General features: G+C 52.9%; 1 protein-coding gene across 1 annotated transcript in view; it reads right to left on the reverse strand.

Annotated features, from left to right (window-relative positions):
• NIPA1 (NIPA magnesium transporter 1) overlaps nt 1–13,910 on the reverse strand; it is a 67,976-nt gene that overhangs the window by 27,240 nt on the left and 26,826 nt on the right. The window lies entirely within an intron of this gene.

Genomic DNA, 13,910 nt, shown 5'->3' on the forward strand with positions numbered 1-13,910 from the left:
AAGCAAGGAGTAGGCAATTCCTTCATTTCGGAGCTCCTTCTTGATTGTGAGGAAGGAGGCCCGTTGCTTCTGCGTCTCGAAAGTAAAGTCTGGGAAAAGTGTGACTCTGCTGTTCGCTATTTGGTAAGGGCCATCCTCTCGAGCTTTCTGCAGGAGTAGATCTCTGTCCTTGTGGTGGAGTAACTTGGCTATGATCGGTCTGGGTGGGAGCCCGGGTTTGGGAGGTCCCGAGGGGACTCTATGAGCGCGCTCCAGGGTGAAGAATGGCGAAAGCCCTTCCGGCGCCACCACGGTCTTCAGCCATTCCTCCATGTAGGCAATCATGTCCCCCGTCCCCTCCGTCTCTGGCACGCCTACGACCCGCACATTACTGCGTCGGCTCCTATTTTCTGCATCCTCCGCTCGCCGTTCCAGGGTGCGGATGCGGTCCAGGGCCTCCGTTAGCTTACCCTCCATCACCTTGTGAGCCGGCGCCAGGTCATTGAGCACCGCTTCAGCATCCTTGACCCTGTCCTTTAGTTTGTCGTGGTCCGCCCGGAGCAAGCCCAGCCCCGACGCCACCTGCGCTATATCGTTATGTAGCGTGTCTCTAGTGGCCGTTATGGCGTCCAATATTCGATCCTGCAATCGCTGTAGTTCCGTCGGTTCAGCAGGGCCCCCCTCTGCCACATCCGACGTCGCCGCCTCCTCCGCCTTAGCTCTTGGCTTCCCCATAGTAGCTGGCCTCGCCGTCCTCGCCTTATTCGGCTGTCTGATGTCTCCGGGCCTCCGCTACGTGGCCAGCTCCTGCGCGCTATGGGGCCTCGCTGTTCGAACACTGCGCATCAGAGGTGGCGTCCGCCGTGTCGTACAATCCCCGGGTGCTGTGGAGGATTGTTCTCACTCCCCCTGAGCGGCGCGGTAGGTTGGACGCTCTACCGGAAGCCTGATGCCGCCAAAGACCCGCCACTGTCCCCTGGGCGCCTTCGTTTTGCCCCCTTGTGCTTCTTAGGCCTCCGCTGTGGGGGCGAGGGGGGGGGGGGGGGGGGGCAAGCCGCCCAGCGCCGCGCACCGTCCCCCGTGAACCCCCTCTCCAGGCGGCCCCCGTCCACCAGTTGGCTCGTGTGGCGCACCGGCCAGGGTCGAAGCTCCGGACCCAACCCTCGCGGCAATGGAGTCCGGCCGTGAGGCTCTCCCGCAGCGGCGCACCCGGGTGGCCTTTACCTCACGCCTCCGAGGCCGCTGCTCACCGCCGCCGGGTCCAAGGATCGTCCTCCGCTGTGCGGGGTTCGACGCTGGCGGAGACCGCGCCTCCTCTGTGCGCGCCGGCAGTGTGTCCCGCGGCACAGCCCTCCGTCCTTCAGTGCTCCGCCGCGGCAGCCATCTTGCGCGGCGCCGTCCTCCCCTCCTCTCCAGCGGCCACACCGATCGGCTGCCGTTCTCGGCGATGCGGTGCCGCCGGCCGCCCAAACCTCGTCCAGGTGGTCTCCGCCGGTCAAGCTATCGGCGCCGGGGCACACACGGGCTCTCCGGCCCTTAATTCAGGATTCTGGTGGGGAAGAGGCACGGAGCTCCGAGCTCACGCCGCCATCTCCCTCGGCGCTCAAGCCACGCCCCCTGCTACATTTAATATTCATGAGGACCTTGGGGCTGGCTATATTTCAGATCAGATTGCTGTTGCCCCTTTAATAGGTTGGCTGAGAATCTGGGCACAGCAGCCGCCAAACCTAAACCAACTAATTATACTTTACCAAGCTTGCCGAGATCCTGGTCAAACCCTTAGGACATCCCATGCTAAACTAAAGGATCCAAGGCCTAACTTATCTTAGGTTTCAACCCATTGTCACTACGGGGAAATGAGTACATAAAGAAGGGCCATAATGAACACCTGCAACATGACACATCATCAAAGAGATCTGTACCCAAGTAATTTCACCCAAACTAAGGAGAGGTACTTTACATATTGCAGTATCATGCTACTTGCTGCAGAAAATGGTGGTGCAAGTAAGGTGTACAGAACTGTCAAAGCCAAACGTGGAACATATGGAAATAGCGCTTGCAAATGTACAAAGAACCAACAGACTGAGCAATAGGTATCACGGGCAATTAGGAAACTGGTACTTCCTGCTGAAGACCAAGCAACAAGACACTGAAAGGGTAATATATGTGGTTATGAGAAATTACCAGTCTAAACCCTCTTCAGTGACTGAAGTATGTGTAGTGGTGGGTCTAAATGACCATGCTATACCTCATAGCTGCTCAACCATCATGGACAACAAAGCAAAGGCCTCACCGCAACAATGGGCCAAACCCTCGGCCATATGAGTAGTAATGAATATGCTACTTACCAGTATGCATCTGTTCTTGGCATGTAGGGCTGCTAACATTCATATCTTAGCATTAGATCGCCGCCTAGTGTTGGGCTCGGATGATTGCACATTGTTGTCCTGGAAGAGTCTTCGAAGTATCCTGAGATAGGTGGCTCCTCCCCTGGACTACAGTGCGCATGGGCATCGGCTCCATCCCCAGATTGTTTTTCGCCATTGTGGCAGAAGATGGAGTGAAAAGTGTAAAGGATGTCCATGCTAATGAATAAATACAATAGTATATCTGCAGCTGCGACAGGCACCGGGGAGGAGGGCGGGCGATATGAATGTTAGCAGCCCTACATGCCAAGAACAGATGCATACTGGTAAGTAGCATATTCAGTTCGAGGCATGTGGGCTGCTAAATTCATATCTTAGCATAGAATACATAGCAGTCCCTCCATCAGCGGCGGTTGCCCGTGCCAGCTGCAGAAACCTGAAAAAGTGTCTTCAGAACAGCCTGTCCTACAGCAGCTTGCTGCTTGGAATGCACATCAACACAGTAGTGTTTAGTAAAGGTGTGTGGTGTAACCCACGTGGCTGCTCTGCAAATATCCTCTAAAGGAATGTTCCCTAGGAAAGCCATGGATGCCCCCAGTTTGCGTGTGGAGTGCGCTCTGGGGGGTATTGTTAAAGTGCGCTTGGCTTTTTGATAACATATCTGGATGCATTTAACAATCCATCTGGCTATCCCTGCTTTGGAAATCGGGTTGCCTTTGTGTTGTGGTGCGAAGGCAACAAAGAGTTGTTTTGTTTTTCTAAAGGGTTGTGTTCTGTCTATGTAGTACATCAACGCCCTCCGTACATCTAAGGTATGGAGCATTCTTTTCGCCACCGTTTGCGGGTTTTGAAAGAATGCTGGTAAGTCAATAGTTTGGTTTAGATGAAACTGTGACACCACCTTCGGAAGGAATTTGGGGTTAGTGCGTAGCACTACCCTATTTGGATGGATTTGAATGAATGGCTCTTGGATTGTGAGCGCCTGCAGCTCACTGACACGCCTCAGAGACGTAATAGCAACAAGGAAAGCTACTTTCCACGTAAGGAACTGGAGTTCACACGAGTGCAGTGGCTCAAATGGCGGTCCCATCAGTCTGGTGAGAACGACATTGAGGTTCCACACCGGAGCTGGCGGTGTTCTTGGGGGAATGACTCGTTTCAGACCTTCAAGGAAGGCTTTAATGGCAGGCACTCTGAAGACAGAGAGGTGCTGCCTGTTCTGGAGATAAGCCGCTATGGCGGATAGATGTATCCGAATGGAAGTGTACGCTAGATTGCACTTGTAAAGATGCAACAGATAGCAGATGATGTTGGGGATAGATGCATCTAGCGGGTTGATGTCATTGGCTGTACAGTAAACGACAAAACGCTTCCACTTTGCAGCATAGCATGCTCTAGTAGTTGGTTTCCTCGCCTCCTTGATGATGTGCATGCACTCCGGAGGTAGGTTAAGGTATCCAAACTCTAGGACTTCAGGAGCCAGATCGCCAGGTTGAGCTGTTGTGGATCTGGATGCTGAATGTCTCCATGGTTCTGCGTCAAAAGACTTGGCGTGAGGCGCAGTCTTTGATGCGGCACCACTGAGAGTTCGAGGAACGTGGTGTACCAAGCCTGGCGCGCCCACGTTGGAGCAACCAGGATGAGAGTCATCTCGTGCTGCTTTAGCTTTCTTGCGACCAGCGGTATTAGAGGGGCTGGCGGAAAAGCGTACGCAAATTTGCCTGACCAGTTCATCCATATCGCATTCCCCTGCGACTGTGGGTGAGGGAACCTGGCGGCAAAGAGTTGGCATTTTGCGTTCTCCTTTGTGGCAAACAGGTCTATCTCCGGATGACCCCACTGCTGGAAGTACGGGTGGAGAACAGATGGGTGTATCTCCCACTCGTGCATTTGATGGCTGTATCTGCTGAGCAGATCCGCCATCTGATTGTCCTTTCCTGGGAGGTGTTCTGCCATGAGGAAAATGTTCCTCTGAATGGCCCACTTCCACATGCTCTGAGCCAGCTGAGACAGCTGTGGCGAGTGGGTGCCTCCCTGCTTTTGAATGTAGTACATCGCGGTCATGTTGTCCGTCCGGACTAGCACGACTTTGTTGCACAGATGTACAATGAAGGACTTGAGCGCCATGAAGATTGCCATCAGTTCCAGATAGTTGATGTGCATCTTTTGTTGCTGCGTCGTCCATAGTCCCTGCACTGTGTAAGTGAGCACATGAGCTCCCCATCCCTGGAGAGATGCGTCCGTTGTCAGGACAATCTGCGGCACGGGCTCTTGGAACAGTCGGCCCTTGCAAAGGTTGTGTGGAGTCCACCAATGCAGAGAGTCGTATGCCCGACTGGTAACCAACACTAGGTCTGTCAATTGCCCACGAGCCTGTGTCCACTGATTCGCTAAGCACTCCTGGAGCGGGCGCATATGTAGCCGTGCGTGAGGGACTATGAAGATGCAGGAGGCCATCATGCCTATCAACTGCATGAACACTCTCGCTGGAAGCGAGTGTTGTGGCCTGAACTTTTGGATCAGAGCCTGCATGCTGTCTATCCTGACTTGGTTTGGCTGAGCCATGGCAGTCAGGGTGTTGATCGTTGCACCTAGGAACTGCCGGACATGCGCCGGCTGAAGATGCGATTTTGGGTAGTTCAGGGAGAAACCCAGATCGTGAAGAAGGTGAATTGTAGTCGACATGTCTGCGGCGCACTGTTGCTCCGACTTGGCTTGCACGAGCCAGTCGTCTAGGTAGGGGTAGACATGGATGTTCTGCCTCCTGAGGTGCGCCGCTACTGTCGCTAGACACTTGGTGAACACCCTCGGGGCTGTTGTGACTCCGAAGGGTAGGACTTTGAACTGGTAGTGCCTGCCTTGAATAGTGAACCTGAGGTATTTCCTGTGTGACGGGTGTAGTGGAATGTGGAAATAAGCATCCTTGAGATCTAAGGTTGCTAAGAAGTCTCCCTGGTTTAGCAAGGGAAGAATCTGCTGCAGTGTAAGCATGTGGAAATGTTCTGATAGTATGTACAGGTTGAGGGGACGTAGATCTAGAATGGGCCTGAGAGATCCGTCCTTCTTTGGAATAAGGAAGTACAGGGAATATACCCCTGTGCCTTCCTCCCCCACCGGCACGAGCTCGATGGCTCCCTTTTGCAGCATCACCACTACTTCCTGCTGCAATAAGAGCAAGTGCTCTGCGGACATAGGCCGTTGCCTTGGCGGGATGTTGGGTGGAGTGGACTTCAACTCTAGGCAATAACCATACTGGACTAGTTGTCGCACCCACCTGTCTGTGGTGATGTTTCTCCAGACGGGCAGGAACTGCTGCAGTCTCCCCCCGACAGGTGTTAGGTGGTCGGGGGGCAGTGACAGAGAGTCACTGTTTGCTTGGAGTAGAGGTGCGGGAGCTGTTGTTTCCTCTGCCGCGACCTCTGTTGCTGTTATTCCTGTAACCTCCCTTGTTCTGTTTAGTGAACGAGGATTGTGCCCCACCTTTTGAGAACTGGGATTGTTGACCCATTTGTCCTCTGGTGACTCCACGTGCACCTGAGCGACGAAAATTGCTGCCACGAAACTGTTGTGACTGTAGGGCCCCCATAGACTTAGCAGTTTCTGTGTCTTTCTTTATTTTCTCTAGGGTGGTGTCAACATCCGGACCAAACAGACTTTCAGGATTGACTGGCTGATTAAGAATTGTTGTCTGAATATCCGGTTTAAACCCTGAGATGCGGAGCCACGCTTGTCGTCTCAGCATAACGCTAGTGTTGATAGCTCTAGCAGCTGTGTCCGCAGCGTCAAGTGCACACTTGATGGCTGCGTTTGAGATTAGCTTTCCCTCCTCAATAAGCAGTTTGGTGCCCTCTTGGAACTGTGGAGGCAGGTGTTGTACAATCTGTTCTAGGGTGTCGTAGTGCGCCCTATCGTAACGCGCCAAGAGTGCCTGTGTATTGGCGATGCGCCAAAAGTTTGATGCCTGTGCAGCTACTCTTTTGCCCCCTGCCTCTAGCACTTTGGATTCCTTATCCGGGGGAGGAGCTTCACCCGTAGTCTGGGAGTTGGCACGTTTCCTGGCATTGGCGACCACAAGAGAGTCCAGTGGCAATTGTCCCCGAATGTATGCGGGGTCTCCAGGAGCAGGTCTGTACTTTTTTTCAATGCGAGGGTTGACCACTCTCGCTCTCGTAGGCTCCTTAATTATGTCCCCAGCATGCTTGAGGACTCCTTTAAGCATAGGCAGTGTCTTTACTGTCCTTTCAGAGACTGAAAAAGTGTCGAAAAGGAAGTCTTCCTCAACAGGGTCGGCATGCATGTCCACATCGTGATTGGCTGCCGCCCTTTCGAGTAGTGCATGAAAGCCTGCTGAATCCTCAGTCGGGGATGCCCGTGCATTAAAAGGCTGCGGGTCCTGCCCCGCACCTTGGGTGTTCTGGTCACCAGTGTCATCATATGAATCCGGTTGCACATCAGGTTCATTGATTGGGAAATTGTACTGCTCGTCCTCATCATACCCCTCACCCGCAGAGTGTTCTGGGGAGGGAGTAGGGCTCCGTCTCGGAGGAGGCTGGATTGGTTCCGTGAGGCCTGAGGCGTCAAGGGGCACCCTCTTCTTCTTTAGTGGGATGACATAGGGGTCCACTGGCTCTGAAGTGATTTTCCTCTTATAGAGGGTCAGTTTGCCTGTGTCAGCGTCGATGAAATGCTCCGAATCGTCCTCGGATTCGAGTACCTGACGTGGAAGTGGGCCAGTCGGTGAAGAAATCACCTGTTTCGGTGCCGATTTGGTTGAAAATGCTTTTGGCGCCTCCTTCGGCGGCAAAATAAAGAGAAGTTTCCCAGACGGCTTCTCTGGAGTGTCTTTTCGCGGCTGCGTTGACGGTATCGGAGCCGACGGGGCAAAGGCCTTCTCCCTGATTCTTTTCAGTGATTCGGCTATGGGGGACGGCACACTCACAGTTTGTGTCGGCGCTGACGAGGATGGTCTGATTTTCCCCTCGGATCCGACGTCCTTGTGGGCCTTGTGCGCTTTGGGCGCGGATCCTGTCTTTACCGCCTCCGATTCCTGCGTTCGGGGCACAGACTTCTTTCCGTGTGCCTGCGTAGCCTCCTTGGAGCCGACTTTGGCGGGTTTTGACGGCGTCGTAGCCGCCGATTTCGCAGCATCGGAATCGACGGACTTCTTCGACTTCTGCGGACCGGAGGTCGACGGAGTCGATGGGGTAGCGGGCACGGTCGCTTTCACCGGCACGGTAGCCATCTTAGGGACACTCGAGTCCTTAACTTTCGGTTTCGCTTTCGGGTCGGCCATTTTAGGTGTTGTCGATCCCGATGGTTTCGGTTTCGGTTTCGAAACAGTCTGCCCAGCAAGTAAGTCCGTGGCCGGGCCCGAAGGCGGGGCTGTGGCTTGCGGCAACGGGTCCTGGGTAAGGCCGACAGGCGATCCCGTGTCCCGGTCGGTATCCTCGTAACCTTCGGGGCAGAGCTCGTCCCCTGAGCTGTCTGCCGCGGCCCCATAAATCTCATCGTCGTCTCCTACCTCGTCGACGTATTCGAGGCCTTGACCCGCGACTCCGTCGTCGTCTCCCGGATCCGCCTCGACCTCCGTCTCGGGTGGGGAGATTTGGAGATGATGACCCTGGTCCTCTTCGTCTTGGTCGCCGAAGATGTTCTCCGGATCCGGGGCCGCTTGTTTAGCTTCCATGCGCATCGCGCGCCGAAGCTTGAGAGTCTTCTTTGAGCGGAATTGTGCACACAACTTGCACTTGCCGTCGTCGTGGTCAGGCGAAAGGCATTTGTTACACACGGGGTGTAGATCGATGTGTGGGTACTTGGACCCACAGAGCGGGCAGTACTTAAACGGGCTCCGCTCCATGGCCGAAAAGGCTTGCAGTCGTGTCGCGATGAGAAGGCCTCAAAGTTCCGAGAGCGAAGAAAACTCCGCTTATTCCGGCTCCAAGAGACGGAAGACTCGAGACCGTGCGCAGACAATACCGACGCAAGAAAATCGAGGCCTTTTGGCCGCTAAAAGTTAGTTTTTCTTGGTTCCGACAGTAAGACGTCGAGACCACATCCGAACCCAATGGCGGAAAAAAACAATCTGGGGATGGAGCCGATGCCCATGCGCACTGTAGTCCAGGGGAGGAGCCACCTATCTCAGGATACTTCGAAGACTCTTCCAGGACAACAATGTGCAATCATCCGAGCCCAACACTAGGCGGCGATCTAATGCTAAGATATGAATTTAGCAGCCCACATGCCTCGAACATTAAGATCTATCCTGAGATGGCCACTTCAACTACAAGTTTTGCATGCCACTTGACACAACCCCACTGAGGGAAAAAGACATCAAAGAAACCATGATCACTGCCCATAGAAGAGAGAGCCAGGGGTCCTGGTAAGTTGACTGGCTTTTCATTGAGACCTAATCCCTGAAAGACACAGCCTCAGGATGCTACGAGCCTGGACCTTTGTGGGAGGTTTTCCAATGGAAAAAAAAAGGAGCAGGGCCTCTTCATATTCACTATGAAGACTCCGTCCCTGTTGAGCCATCTGAAGGCCAGCCCTTAACCCAGGAGCTACTCTAGCCTGAGGAAAAACCATCCAAAAGGACTACCCAGGTTCCAGGACATTCTTGTTTGCCAGAATGAAGCACTCTGTGTAATGTATGGGTCCCTTGCCCCTTTCTTGTTGGATTCTAGAGCCTTGCCAACACTTTGTTTGTCATCAGAATACGCTAGGAGCAATTTAGAGCTACTGCGTGCAACGTTTCTTGTACTTTTAAAAATCGCCGAATTTTACTTCTAAATTGTTCATTTTCACACTGCTTGCACTCAGCACACCTGGCACCCACTTGGCACCATTTTCGCCTTGTTTTGACGATCCCAGCCGACTTTAGGGCTGAAGATCGAGGTGCAGAGCACACCGATTCCACGGCGGCCATATTCGGTGAGGGGGCGAGAGCGGTGAGAGCGCTCCAGTCTCCTGTACTTAAGGAGCCCCTAGGAGGCAGGCGCGAGATTCTAGAGCCTTGCCAACACTTTGTTTGTCATCAGAACACGCTAGGAGCAATTTAGAGCTACTGCGTGCAACGTTTCTTGTACTTTTAAAAATCGCCGAATTTTACTTCTAAATTGTTCATTTTCACACTGCTTGCACTCAGCACACCTGGCACCCACTTGGCACCATTTTCGCCTTGTTTTGACGATCCCAGCCGACTTTAGGGCTGAAGATCGAGGTGCAGAGCAAACAGATTCCACGGCGGCCATATTGGGTGAGGGGGTGAGAGCGCTCCAGTCTCCTGTACTTAAGGAAACGGTCGTTCTCCGTGCTAGCGGTCGCGTTTGCGGACACGCCTCCTCAGCGCCGGAGTCACGCCAGAGTCAGCCCGTCTGCGCTCGTCAGCGTTTCGGAGGCGGGCGAGGCGGGACTCTGTCATCTTGGGTAGGTTTCTAGGATGATTAGGTACAGTGCGGCCGCTCTAATTGCGCTTCGCCCCCCCACGAGCGGTTGTATATGTCTTTTCCCGGGTGGTCGGCTCCTGGGCAAAGGGTGTCCTGGATGTGCTTGGCGTCCCGTATCTTCTCCACCTCGCGCTCTCCCCTCCCCCCCCACGGAATGTCAGTGTGCCTTGTTAAATACTAGATCCTTGGCGCGTCATTCCTTGGAGATTTGGGACCTCCTTACGCTCTCGAAAATCTCCTGTCTTTTTTTGACAGAGACGTGGTTGGGGGCGGGCTCTGAACCTGACATCGCTAGTGCCCTTCCCCCCAACTTCACCATCTTAAGGAGGGACAGAACGGGAGGCCGAGGCGGTGGGGTGGCCCTAGTTGTCGACAAGTCCCTTGTATGCACCTCCTACCCTGTAGATAACATCGCTGGTTGTGAAGCTTTGGGCTTTATTCTCCAGCTGTCTGCTTCACATACCTGAACAGGGATTTTGATCTATAGACCTCCAGGGCCAATAGGCTCGTTTTTCGAGGATCTACAGGTGGCACTGTCAGTACCCTGTATGCGTTCGGCACACTGTGTACTGCTGGGCGACTTAAATCTGCATATGGACTCGACAACTGACGCTGATGCGTCTAAATTACGGGACATCACCGAGATGTTCGGGCTGGCCTCTTTCATCGACAGTCCAACGCACGTGAAAGGGCATACGCTGGATTTAATCTTCTCCTCTGTACCGATTAAGGTGTCTCCCCCTTTGCCGGTTTTATGGTCCGACCATTATTTAATTAATTTCGTGTTGTTAGCTGAGCATCAGACTAGTCAAAGAACTTATAAGGACGGGTCTCGTCAAGCTAGAGCTTTTCACCTGGTGTCAGCTGATATGCTCACTGACGCACTCCATGCACATCCTTGCACTACGACTGGGAACTTAGAAGTCGACCTGCCGCTAGTCCAGGACTGGCTTCGGACAAGATTCGAGGAGCTTGCCCCCCTGAAACCGGTCAGGACAGCCCCCTGCCAGGACTCTGCTCCTTGGTTCACCGCTACTCTACGGAAAGCGCACCAGGATTGCAAAAGATCTGAAAGACTCTGGCGGCGCAGATATGCGCCTGAGGAGAAACTGAAGTACAGGGGCGCGATAAAATCTTATCACAGACAGATTGCCGAAGCTAAAAAGATCTACTTCGAGCATAGAATAGACCAGGCGGATAATACGAGCCGGGAACTATTCCGAATTGTGAAGGAATTCGTGGAGCCGGTGGCGGCCGCTAGAGTACACTCCCATACAGAGGGGTGGATCAAGCAGCTTGCTGACTTCTTTGTGGATAAGATCCGTAGGATTCAGGACTCATTCGATCGGGTGGGGTCTCCGGAAGTGGCTGCAGCTGTGGAAAGTGATCTGAAGGTCCTTCCATCTGCTGCAGCCGAGTTGACGCCCACGCTTTCGACGTTCCCCCCACTATCCTGCGATTCCTCTCTGGAGCTGCTTTCCCGGTTGAAATCTGGATCCCCCTTGGATGCGTGTCCGGCGAAATGCCTGAGCTCGGTGGCGCCAGCTATTAACAACTTGCTGAACCCCCTGCTCAACATGTCTCTGAGTTCTGGAGTGGTCCCTAAGGAATGGAAGCATGCTCTTATTCTCCCGCTCATTAAGAAACCTCTGCTTGACCCTTTACAGTTGGCCAACTATAGACCAATCTCCCTCCTCCCTGCTCTGGCGAAGGTGGCGGAGAAACATGTTCAGCATACTCTTACCACCTTTATTGAGAATAACAAACTGCTGCATGACTCCCAATCTGGTTTCCGTGCCAATTACAGTACGGAGACAGCTCTTGTGGAGGTGACCGACGCCATCAGGGAAACGCTTGATCTTGGGGGAAAGGCTATGTTGGTCCTACTGGACCTGTCGGCGGCATTCGACACCGTCCCACACGCCGGCCTCCTCCTAAGACTCAGGGAGGTAGGACTGCGGGGGACGGTGTTGGACTGGTTTCAATCCTTCTTAGCCGACCGTCGACAGGTGATCTGGGCTCCGCCGTTCTCCGCGGAAATGCCTTCGCTAGAGGTGGGGGTGCCTCAAGGATCTATCTTGAGCCCCACCATATTCAACATTTATATGGCCCCTTTGGCGAAGGTCGCGGAGGCATTTGGAGCCCGGGTCATCTCGTACGCTGATGACACCCAGCTCCTGTTTACTTGCAGGAAGGGTGAGGTTTTTAATGGCGACAGAATCAGAGACTGCCTGAGTGCTGTTTTTGCATGGTTTCAGCACCAGAACCTGAAATGTAACTCGGATAAGTCCGAGTTGCTCTTTTTTGGCTGCGCTGAGGACCCTGGCTGGAAATCGTGGTGGCCTTCCGACATGTTCCCCCCTGAGAAACCCTCTGCCCAAGTCAAAAATCTGGGTGTGGTGTTCGACGACAGTCTTTCTTTTCGTCCCCACATCACGGGCTTGGCGGGGAAATGTTTCGGCATTTTGAAGATGGTGAGGAAATTTCTCCCACTGCTTTCCCTTCAATATCGCAAGAACATTGTGCAAGCACTCGTGGGTTCGCGTTTAGACTACGCTAACGCACTTTTCTCAGGTCTGCCTAAATATCTGGTATCCAGACTACAAATTGTCCAAAACTCGGCGGCCAGAGCCATCTTTGGCCTTCCACGGAGAGCTAGTGCCTCTCTATTGCGCGGCAGGCTGCATTGGCTGCCTATCGCTTGCAGAATTAGGTTCAAGGTCCTCACGTTGGCATTTAAAGCCCTCCACTGTATTGGCCCAGCTTACCTTAGGAAGTGGATTGCTTTTTACGTTCCCCGGAGGAGTCTGAGATCTGCTGACCTGGCTAAAGTGGAGGCACCAGTGATCAAACGCGTGCGGATGGGTGGCCGGTCTTTCCAGTTCATGGCGGCTAGTTGGTGGAATGAGCTCCCTCTGTCACTCCGTAAGGCCAACAATCTCCTGGCCTTTAGAAAGGAGCTCAAGACGTTCCTCTTTTCCGCCTAACCAGTGGGTCTACAGTGTTTTTGCCTCTGGGTTTTTCTTGGTTGTGTTTAGGACTCTGCCAAAGCGCCGGGACACCCGCTCTGGGTAGCCGTGCGCTCAAGAAATATAGTTTTAACATAACATAACATAACATAACTCTTGCTGATGCTGAGGTTGTATAACGTTTGGGAGAGTTCTTATATTTACAGCCACCAGTCTGGCATGTTCCTGTAACACACAGCCTCCACGACCATGCCCGCATACACCCCCCTACACATGCACTGTCAACTGCAGGCATAAAAACCTAAGCAAACTAAACTAAGCCCTTCCCACTGTGTATAGCAGTGCTCCCTGAGCATTGCCTCTTCTTTTCCCTTGATGCCTCAAATGTATATATGAACACAACAATGGACGAGTGCAAATGAAACACCAAACGCGAGCCCTTGTTGCATGGATACAAGGCGAGCCCAGGTACCAGTTAACCGCTCCGCTGCGGCGGCTTTTCCCGCGGTATGCGGCATTTTCGTAAATACCGCGTTACATGACGAGCTGAGCTCGCCATCAGCATTGAAGGGGTTAAGCAATGAGTGAAGCACTTGGGACGTTAAGTAAAGTTAGGCCCCACTTTTCCAAACCGATCACCAACAGTGCGGTATTCTTCAAAGACCATTTAACAGGGATGGCTTCCATAATGCCAGTACAATAAAAATGGCGTAGATGAGGACCAAAGTGCAGTCTCCATACAAAAAGCACGGCAGACCACTCCCACAGGGAGTTTTTCTGTCTTGTATTGAGCACGAAAAGAAATATTAATTTCCTAATGCACAAGTTCCTACCTCACCATAAGATATGGGCACAGAGGAAGATCTTCATGAATAGTTATCTCACAATTTTGAAGATCGAAACACGTAGGAAATTTCTTAGTATTAGTGCCATCTGAACGCACGAGGATGATCCATTTAAAGCTCAGCAAATGACTTCTAAATGACATTCAGGCACCGATAAGTCATCCTCATTTGGGATTTAATTAAGTGAAGCAAGGTACAATGGACTGCAGGTGCTCATAAATTATTCAGGACTAGCAGACCCAATCAATTGGGAGATTATCTGGAACGATAGGGACTCCGAAAACAACGTATGTTTAATTACATGGA

The sequence above is a fragment of the Lissotriton helveticus genome, chromosome 8 (genome assembly GCF_964261635.1).
Source record: "Lissotriton helveticus chromosome 8, aLisHel1.1, whole genome shotgun sequence".
Classification (NCBI taxonomy): Eukaryota; Metazoa; Chordata; class Amphibia; order Caudata; family Salamandridae; genus Lissotriton; species Lissotriton helveticus.